The sequence below is a fragment of the Scyliorhinus torazame genome, unplaced genomic scaffold (genome assembly GCF_047496885.1).
Source record: "Scyliorhinus torazame isolate Kashiwa2021f unplaced genomic scaffold, sScyTor2.1 scaffold_546, whole genome shotgun sequence".
Classification (NCBI taxonomy): Eukaryota; Metazoa; Chordata; class Chondrichthyes; order Carcharhiniformes; family Scyliorhinidae; genus Scyliorhinus; species Scyliorhinus torazame.
Genome location: NW_027308273.1, coordinates 127081 through 138000, shown reverse-complemented (window position 1 = coordinate 138000; position 10920 = coordinate 127081). Strand labels below are relative to the sequence as shown.

The 10920-nt window shown below is 45.6% G+C and overlaps 1 pseudogene; it reads left to right on the top strand.

Moving 5' to 3' along the window:
- The first annotated feature begins 4471 nt into the window (after positions 1 to 4471).
- Positions 4472 to 8456, top strand: LOC140406459 (uncharacterized; annotated as a pseudogene).
- Positions 8457 to 10920: the final 2464 nt, after the last annotated feature.

Genomic DNA, 10920 nt, shown 5'->3' with positions numbered 1-10920 from the left:
TCTAGAGGCTCTGGTCGCTCAAATATCCTGCTCTGATTTAATTCTGCAATGTGTTGCTTGTATTTATGCGGCAGTATCAGTTGTTCTACACTGTACCCATTTTCCATCAATATTTCTGTTATTCTGTTGCATTCATTATTTAAAAAATGGTAAAAAAACATAAAAGAAATATTAAAAATCTGTCCAACTCATCCTTGAATATATTCAGTGACCCACAGACTCCACTGATCCCTGTGGAAGAGAATTCCATAGACTAATAGCCTTATGAGGGAAGAGATGACTGGAAATATATAAATAGCGACAGTACAATATTACACAACCAGAAATAATAGTAAATGTACTTTATTACAGACCATAAATAATATATCTAATTTAAAACCACTAGACATATCTCTAGCCGATATTAATTTACTGTCCCATTAAATGTCAGCCATCTCCTGGAGAAACCAGCCCTTCAATTGTGATAAAAGAAAATTACTGTGGGTGCTGGAATCTGAAATGAAAGAGAAAATGCTGGAAAATCTCAGCAGGTCTGGCAGCATCTGTAGGGGGAGAAAAGAGCTGACGTTTCGAGTTTGATGACTCTTTGTCATCTACCACCGGTGGCGAGAGACCATCCTTTTAGCCAGACAAATAAATGTGTCAAGCTGAGGGAGCAAAGGATGGCAATGTCTTTAAGAGAGAGAGACCTGGGCCAAGCTTTGCAGAGTCTGCACCCTCCCTGGATTCACTTCCTTTCACTTCAGTTGCTGCAAGTGACCAATTGAAGGTGAGAATGAGAAAAGAAATGGAAAGGGGGAGAAATGAAAGTGTTTCACTCACAGATGTTGGAGACAGGAGGATGTTTCCTTCACTTCCGCTGTGACATCACAATGGGCACTGCCCGAATCAGCCAATAGGAATTACTCTATTCCGCGCTGTCGTCACCGGGTTCCAGTGCGCAGCCCGGCGCTCCCCGCCCCCCACCCGTTGTTTCGCCCGCCCCTTGAACAAGGGGGAAAAGAAACCGACAACAGAACCACCTCGAGAGAAGGATTCCAGGCAACCGGCTGACGGCCAGAGCGAGAAGCCAATCGGTGATCTCCCCGTGCCCATGACTGCGCATGTCCAAGGGAGAGGGGAGGCTGCGCATGTGCAAAGGGTAGCCCGCCTCCTGACCTTTTACCTGAGGTATTGACCAATGGCAAGAATTGTCCTCCTTTCTGGTCCTCCAGCTAATCAGCTCGGGCTTTGTGTGACTGCTCGATTGAACGTCACAAGAACGCAAACTTCCTCCCGTCTCCAACATCTGTGAGTAAAACATTTTCTTTTCTCCCCCTTTCCATTTCTTTTCTCATTCTCACCTTCAATTGGTCACTTGCAGCAACTGAAGGGAAAGGAAGTGAATCCAGGGAGGGTGCAGACTCTGGGAAGGTTGGCCCAGGTCTCTCTCTCTCTCTCGCTTAAAGACATTGACATCCTTTGCTCCCTCAGCTTGACACATTTATTTGTCGAGATCTTCTCAGAAGCCCAAATACGACATTCATGAACCCTGCCGCTGCCCAGCTTGTAATATAATTAGGAGCCAATTTAGCTCAGCTGGTTAGTGATGCAGAACAAGGTCAGACTGGTCCTCCCTCATGATTGTTGAAAGGAGGGCAGCACGGTAGTGCAGTGGTTAGCACTGCTGCCTCATGGCGCCGAGGTCCCAGGTTTGATCCCGGCTCTGGGTCACTGTCCGTGTGGAGTTTGCACATTCTCCCCGTGTTTGTGTGGGTTTCACCCCCACAACCCAAAGATGTGCAGGGGAGGTGGATTGGCCAAGCTAAATTGTCCCTAAATTAGAAAAAATGAATTGGGTACTCTAAATTAAAATAAAAAAATGATTGTTGGAAGGATGCCCTCAAGATTTCTTGCAAAAACTTTAGGTAGCAGTTTCAAGTCAACATTCCGAAAGAAAGATTGGCTGATAAGAGACACACTCCCGTGATCCTTGTCCGCTTCAGAATCAAACACATAAACCTCACAGAGAGTCGATGGCAGCATACTTGAGTCAAAGTGATAATACATACCCACAAATAGATCCAACAGTAAACCTCAAATCCCCTATAAAACCCACACCCACAGCCATGTGGTCCCAGCGCTTTACCTGGCTGAAGCTCCTTCATGGTCTTTGACATCGCTTCCCTAGAAAGAGTAGCGTTAAGAGCCTCATGCTGGCTTTCTGAGGCCTCCGGGAGATTCAAGGAAGAGAAATAATGCTCCACACCGCCAACACATCACCAGACTGCTCAGACCTGTATAATCCTGCATAGAATTCCCGAAATTTTGGTTTATTTCCTCCGTCTTCATGACCCTTTTCCCTCTGCCAAGCCGCACAGAGAAAATCGCTCCAAAGTCGGCGTTTGTATTTGCTCAGGTTGCTCCCAAACTCGTACAACTTCTGCCTCGCAAACTTTCAACTTTTCTCAACCTGCTGAGTAAATAGGGAGTCTTGCTGCGTTAACCTCCTGCAGCAATAGCTTACTTGGGCCTCCTTATAATCCTCCTCGGCGTTCGCCAAACAAACCTCCAGACGCCGCTGGTTCTCCAACACTTGCACCTTTTATTAGCAGGGTAAGAAATTATCCACCCTCCCCCACCCGGCATGAACGTCACACGGCTGAAGGGGGAAATACCAGGGGCCGAGTTAAAGAAAAGGAAGAACTCAAACTCTTCCTTAAAATGTGCAGTAAATAAAGTACCTCTTATCAGGAAGGCATCAAACCTTCACGTTCTTGACTTGGGGGTGAGCCCTCGAGCAGAAGCTCCTGGAAAATGGGGGGGGGGGGGGGGGGCGCGCGGGCGGGTGAGGTGGATTGGTCCAAAATTATAATGTTTCCTGTGTTGCAGGAGGACACCAGGTGTCGGATTGTCTTCGGCACAGAAAAGCCATTGATTCTAGTATGACATTGATGTGGGGCTGGAAAGAACGTAAAAGCTCCGCCCCTCAGGTTCAAAGTTTTCCAAACATCCACATAACCCACCTCCTCACAAGCCGAGGCTACGCCCTAGCTTGAAACGGGGGGGGGGGGGGTTCTTGGTAATTGGGAGCTTATCTACCAGAGGATATAAGTGGCAGTTGAAGTCACCGTCCACAAAAATGTTAGTTGAAGCTAACTTTGCGAAATCCACAAAAGCCTTCGTAATTAACTCCGGGAGTAATTTGGGGATCCATAAGCATTCATTATTGAAACAACATCTCCATGCACCAAACCTCTAATGACCACATATCTATCTGCTTTGTCCTTTGTTCAGGTTTCAACTTTGAAAGGGATATTTTTATTCATAAAGATTGCCACACCCCTGCTACTTGATGAAAAAGGGGCAAAAAAACCTGCATCACCCAATCCCGCCTCAATTTAAAGTATTCCTCATCACAGAATCCCTACAGTGCAGAAGGAGGCCACTCGGCCCATCAAGTCTGCACCTGCCTTTGAAAGAGCACTCTACTTAAGCCCATGCCTCCAGTCTATCCGAGTCACCCAGTAACCCTACCCAACTTTTTTGAACACTAAGGGGCAATGTAGCATAGCCAATCCACCTAATTTGCACATCTTTGGACTGTGGGAGGAAACCTGAGATCCCGGAGGAAACCCACAAAGACACTGGGAGAATGTGCAAACTCCACACAGTCAGTCACCCGAGGCCGGAATTGAACCTGAGACCCTGGAGCTGTGATGCACCAGTGCTAACTACCGTGCCACCGTGTCAACCCCAATTGAGTTTAATCTAGATGAGTTTCCTGAAATAAAGCTATGTCGACTTTCTCCTTAAGAAAGGAGACAATCATTTGCCTTCTGATAGGGCGATGGATGGCCCATACATTCCCTGAGAAAATTTGATGATTAACTGCCGCCATTAGTTAGGCGACAGAGAGACAGGAACAGATTTTCACGCCACAATCGGGCGTGCGTCATTACCCCCTCCTCCAACTCACTTTACACCAGAGGCACCAAAGTTTCCCCAAACTGCTCCTTTCACAGATAAAAGCCCCGTCGGTACCAGAGTAGGATAAAGTCAACAACACATAAACCCTCCCATAATAACAAAAATACAAAAGAATCACGACCACAATAGATCCAAGGGGACATTCCTCAATAAGACTGAGGACCCGAAGGATTAACCCCACGGCCAGACTGTCGTTACCCTCAGGATACCTTCTCCAAAATGAGGAGAAGAAAAGTAACTTTTGTAAATTGTTTTTACAGGATATTAGAAGAGGAGGAATTGCAGACCGAAATCTCAAACGTCACGTCTCAATCTGACTGAGTCTCTCAATTCCTTGTAACTGAATATCACCGGACGTTGAATCTAGAAGGAGAAATGTTTGTCTTTTCTGTCTGCTTCAAAAGATCAGTGTGACTGGAAAAGCCCCGAGACACACACACATACCCGAGTGAGAGTGTTCCAAAGCACTGACTGTGGAAAGAGTTTGAACCAGTTACACTGACTGAAACGAAATCACACCATTCACAGCGGGGAAAGACCGTACACGTGTTCTGTGGACGAGGCTTCAATTGATTGTCCGACCGGGAGAGACACGAGGACACCCCCACCCTGGAGAAACGGTGGAAATGTGGGGACTGTGGGAAGGGATTTTGGGCTCCATCTCAGCTGGAAGCCCATCGACGCAGTCACACTGGGGAGAGGCCGTTCACCTGCTCTGTGTGTGGAAAGGGATTCATTCAGTTATCCGCCCTGCAGAGACATCAGCGAGTTCACACTGGAGAGAGGCCGTTCACCTGCTCTCAGTGTGAGAAGGGATTCACTCAATCATCCAACCTGCGGACACATCAGCGAGTTCACACTGGGGAGAGGCCGTTCATCTGCTCTCAGTGTGGGAAGGGATTCATTCAATCATCCGAGCTGCGGACACACCAGCGAGTTCACACTGGGGAGAGACCGTTCATCTGCTCTCAGTGTGGGAAGGGATTCATTCAATCATCCGACCTGCGGACACACCAGAAAGTTCACACTGGGGAGAGGCCGTTCATCTGCTCCGAGTGTGAGAAGGGATTCCCTACTTTAAGGAGACTGCGGAGACACCAGCGACTTCATACTGGGGAGAGGCCGTTCATCTGCTCTCAGTGTGAGAAGGGATTCATAGAATCATCTGATCTGTTGAAACACCAGCGAGTTCACAGTGCGGAGAAGCCATTCACCTGCTCTCAATGTGAGAAAGGATTCACTACTTCATCGAGCCTGCGGACACACCAGCGAGTTCACACTGGGGAGAGGCCGTTCATCTGCTCTCAGTGTGAGAAGGGATTCACTCAGTTATTCAACCTGCAGAGACACCAGCGAGTTCACACTGGGGAGAGGCCGTTCACCTGCTTTCAGTGTGGGAAGGGATTCACTCAATTATCCCACCTGCAGACACACCAGCGAGTTCACACTGGGGAGAGGCCGTTAACCTGCTCTTAGTGAGAGAAGGGATTCAGATATCCATACACCCTGCGGGAACACTAGCGAGTTCACACCTGGAAGAGGCCATTCACCTGCTCTGAGCAGAAGAGACATTCAGTGATCCGTCCCAACTACGGAGACACTAGCGAGTTAATTCTGGGGAGAGACCATTCATCTGCTCTCAATGTGGGGAGGGGTTTTGTGATTCATCACACCTGTTGTTACTCCAACAAGTTCACAAATTACAGATGTTGGCTCCGTTGTTATTGTTTCTGCTCTCACTGACATCCAGGACTGCATTTTGTTCATTCTGACATCTGGTGAATGGTGATGATTGGAGGGTTTCTTTCTGCTGGACTGGCCGGTCTAACACCTCTGCCTCCGGTGGGCTGACCGTTTTTGAGCCTCGTTGCGATTACCTGGTTCCAAGTTTGACGAGGGGCACAGAATGAAAAGGTGTTTGCACGTTGGAAGATATTTAGTTCCCAAAGCAGCCATGTTGCCATGAAGATGGGCTATGGTGGTTACAGGGTTCTTTTGTCTAATTTATCTGGGTGTTTCTCGCATCTTTGTACCATTGGAACATAGGAGCAGGAGTTGGCCATTCAGCCCGTTGAGCCTGCTCCACCATTCAATACGATCATGGCTGATCATCCACTTCAATGGCTTTTTCCACACACTATCCCCATATCCCTTTGTGTTATTGGTATTTAGAAATCTGTCAGTCTCTGCTTTAAACACACTCAATGAAGGAGCTCCCACAGCCCTCTGGGGTAGAGAATTCCAAAGATTCACAACTTGTAGATTTCTATTGATCAAATGATTACCCCGTTCTATTCCCGTACGTACCCCTGTCGGTTTATTTCCCTCAAAAGCCCAACCAATTTCCTTTGGAAATATTCCATCATCTCCGCTTCTTCCCCCCTCGTAGGAAGTGGATTTCAGATATTTCCCAAATACTGCCAAACTCTGGTTCAATGCTAAGATTTTCTTCAAATGTAAACGAGAATCAAAGGGATAAGAAGGAGGCCATTAGGCCCACCATTCCCATGCTAGCTCTTTGAATGAACAATCTAATTGGTCCCATCACCCTGCAAGTTTATTTTCCTGCACCCTGCACAATCTATCCAGTTCTCTTTTGAAAGTTACAGGAGAATTTACTTCCTGCACCATAATGGGGCTGGTTTAGCACACTGGGTTAAATAGTTGGCTTTTAAAGCAGACCAAGGCAGGCCAGCAGCACGGTTCAATTCCTGTACCAGCCTCCCTGAAAAGGCGCCGGAATGTGGCGACTTGGGGCTTTTCACAGTAACTTTATTTGAAGCCTACTTGTGACAATAAGCGATTTTTATTTCATTTTAATTTCATTGTCAGGCAGTGAATCTCAAATCACAACAAGTCATTCTGTTTTAAATCAAATACCTTCATGAGATACTGTGTTTGGATTTTCACAGGGTATTTGAAATGAAGTGAAAGACATGGTTGTTACATAAAATCAAGTCTCAGTCTTTATGAGTGATCTTCATGAGTGGACCGAGTGTGATATATCCAAGTTTGGGAACTAGTTCTAAAAATAAATTACATTTATTATAGTGGCACAATGGCATAGTAGTTAGCACTGTTGCCTCACGCCACCAGGGGCCCATGTTCCATTCTGACCTTGGTCACTGTCTGCGTGTGGATTGTACATTCTCCCCGTGTCTGTGTGGGTTTCCTCCCACAGTCCTAAGATATATGGGTTAGGGGGATTGGCCCTGATAAATTGCCCCCCCCCCCCCAGTGTCCAGGGGTATGCAGCTTAGGTTATGGGTGAGTGGATATGGGGTGAGTTGAAGGGTTGGTGCCGACTCGATGGGCTGAACGACCTCCTTCTGCACGCAAGGGATTCTATATCTATTTCTATAACATCTTTCGTGACCACACAATCTCCTAAAACTTTTTACAGCCTTTGAAATACTTTTGAAGTGCACCCACTGTTGTAATGTCGGTAATTCTGCGTATGCCTCATTAATAATATTTCTTTTTAAAAATCAATCACTCGTCCAACTTCACTGTTATAAGTAACAAGGTTAAGGAAGCCATGTTAAACTCTGAAACGTGACTGGACCTTTATTTTAAAAATTCATTCTATATAAACCAAACTGTTTCTCGAAACTGATGAATGAGGCAAAATTGTTTAAAACAACAAATTGTTCCAGAATTTTGTAAAGCTACAGGGTATCATATCCTGCCAAAGTTTGGCTCAAGTCTAAGACTCATTGTTCAATCCAATCAAAGTTAGTAAGAAAGAAAGTGATTGTCTTCCATAAAACAGTCTTTTTCAACCACTGGATATTGTATTAACCAAATGTATTAATTAACGATTACTGTATTAATTAGCTACCAGTTAGTATCAGATGACTGATTAAGTAATGAGCCTTAATTGAGTGACAATTAAATAATCAAAAATGAATCAGTAGTTACAGTAAGAGACTGAGGTTTATTTGCTGTAAAAATGCAAAAGCTTAATTGCTGTGTATGTAAGATATGTGCAATCATGATAAATGTTCGGGCAAGAGAGACCTTCAAACTCTGATTAGCTTCAACATTTGAAACTGTCTGAATAAGGGATTGTATCGAATCAGATAAAGCGACAGTATGAAACAGTTCTATTGTATTCCTGTCTGAGATAATGAGAGAAGGTGGAGTCAGTAATTGGGGATCCAATTAAATTAATCCAGTGACCAAATTGACCAATGGCCATGTTACAACAGGCCCAACTCTGACAAGAGGTAATGGTCACTTTGGGGATAAAAGTAGAGATTCTGAAGGTCTTCCTTGCTGGCCAAGTACTGAAGATTTCCAAGGCCGAGTTCCAAAGAAATTACTGTCAAAAGAAGGAGCCAGACTCCCGAGGCTGAATTCCACAAGAATTACTGTCAAAGAAGGAGCTAGAGAGCGTTACGCTTCTACAGACCGATCACCCACATTGAGTTGTAAAAGTCAATGTCTTAAAGTTTCTTTGAATAAACTTTTAAATTTAATATCAAGCAATTTCTATCTTTGTCTTAATTGCCTTGTCTGAACCAAAGTGAATTTATTAAATGGTAGGTTGGGTGTGGCTGAAATCAATAAAGTTCCAAATAACAAGATCAGACAACAGAAATCTTAAATTTAACAACTTGCATTTCTATAGCATCTTTCACAACCACAGGACGTCACAAAGTGCTTTCCAGCCAATGAAGTACCTTTGAAGTGAAGTCACTGTTGCAATGTAGGAAACACAGCAGCCAATTTACACACAGCAAGATCCCACACACAGCAATGTGATAATGAGCAGATTATCTGTTTTTAGTGATGTTGATTGAGGGATAAATATTGACCAAGACACCGGGGATAACTCCCCTGCTCTTCTTCCAAATAGTGGCTGTGGGAACTTTTACACCCACCTGAGAGGGGCAGACAGGGCCTCAGTTTAACATCTTATTTGAAAGAAGGCTGTGCAGACTCCTTCAGTGCTGGGACCAGGAATGTTGGATGTGATTCTTGCCCTCGGGTCCCTGGACTGGGATTTGAACCAACAACCTTCTGACTCAGAGGTGAGAGAGCTGCCCACTGAGCCACGGCTGACATTATCGACATTGCAAAGTTAGAAAGGGAAAGTTACCTGTTAAAACTCCCACCCTTTGTCTCCCCTCTCACCCACTTTCCCTAAAGTACATCAATGTGACATGAAAAGGGGTGGCACGGTAATAATAGAAACCCCAGTATAAATAACAGGGATTTGATTGACAAATGTTGAAGTCTTGGTTCAGAGCCACAAATTTTGACTTCCCATTTGAGCCTCGGGCACCTTTCTGTGTCTATTGCTCGTGTCAATGACAGGCAGGAGACAGAGCTGGGGGCTGAATTTAGCTGAGAATAACAGGGCCTGTGCCCCAGTTGGGAAACTGCCATGGACGTCGCACTAATAGAGAGACAGGAAGGTGCTGGAGGACTGACTGGGAAATGGGCCTCCAACCAATTGGTATATCGGTCACTCGGAGCTAAAGATAAACCCATCTCTTTAAATACATATACGGGGAAGAGGATGCAATGAAATCTGTCCCTTTTAACCTGCACAAAAGCAGGAGGCTCAGATTCACAGGCTGCAGGAGGAGACCATTTGGCCCATCATGCCCCTGCTATCTCTTTGGAAGGACTGACTGATTCATCCAACTGCTCTGCTCTTTCCCCACAGCCCTGCAAATTCTTATCTTTCAAGTATTTAGCCTTTGGAAAGATACTACTGAATCAGCGTTCAGGCAGATCAGAACAGCTCGCTGTGTCAAAAAATAAAATCTCATCTACCCACTGGCTCCTTTGTCAATTACCTTGGAGCAGTCACTTTCAAATCGAGCGGCACGACTTGAGGGTGGGTCCTGGGCGGGTATTGGGAAGGTCGTGCCGCGGGCGTCCCAGATCACGGAAATTGGTGCTAAACGGCGCAACCGCTTTTAGAATGCCGGCTCTTCCCCGCATGCGTGCCCCTAAGCAGTGTGCAGGCCTGGAGCCCAGCGGGGTAGAACACGGCCTCCTGATGTCAGTGCGCTGACCCAGGGGCAGAATTTTTAAAAAATAGCTGGAGTCTTCTGCCTGGAGTAGTGGCAGACAGCAGGCCACACTGACATCACGTGCTCTGGGCACGCGAGAGTGATTCCTCCATTTTGAGTTCCAGGGCCTCTGGTGAACAACCCATGAAGAAGAAGCTGTGAACAGGAACAAAGCAGCATAAAGACGATTACTTGGGGGATGCGTTATTCATTGTACCACTGGAAATCAGGATTCAAAGTGTGTAAAATGCAGGGAAGCACTGGGAAATGAAAGTTTAAAACCCTCAAAACTTCAAAGACATTTGACGACGAAACATGGCGAGTTTGAGGATAAATGTCTTTATTTTTTTCAATGGATGCAGTGAGATCTTAAATCATCAGCTGAAGTCATTGTCAGGAACGTAACATTGAATAACAAAGCAAGTGAGATTGTGAGGAGCAAGCAGACTCACCTGTCACATTAAAGGTCAGTGAAAATGGTGGGTCACGAAGGTTGGCCAGTGAGGGTCACATAGGTCAGCCGATGTGGCTCGCAAAGATTGGCTGACGTGGGTCGCGAAGGTCGACCGGTTGGCAAAAATGGGTACTCAGTAAAAACGTTTGAAAAACACTGCCTTAGAGTGGCTCACTTTCTGTTAAAGAGTCTGTCACTCCCTCTTACCCGCTATCCTTAATGTGCATCAGTCTAATCAAGAAAAGTCAACAAAAATCAAATATGTTTTCTGATAAAAGTTTATTAATGAAACTGAACATGGTTATAAAAAGCAGAAAATGAGTTGAGGCTCAAAGACAGCCAGAGTAAAAGGATATTTACAATGTTCTGGACCCAAATGGTTTCTCTTTGGCTCCCCAAATGGGTTCTCTCTGGCTCCTCTGTTAGCTGTTCCTGTGACTCCCCACTTTTGGCACCAGGGCACATTCA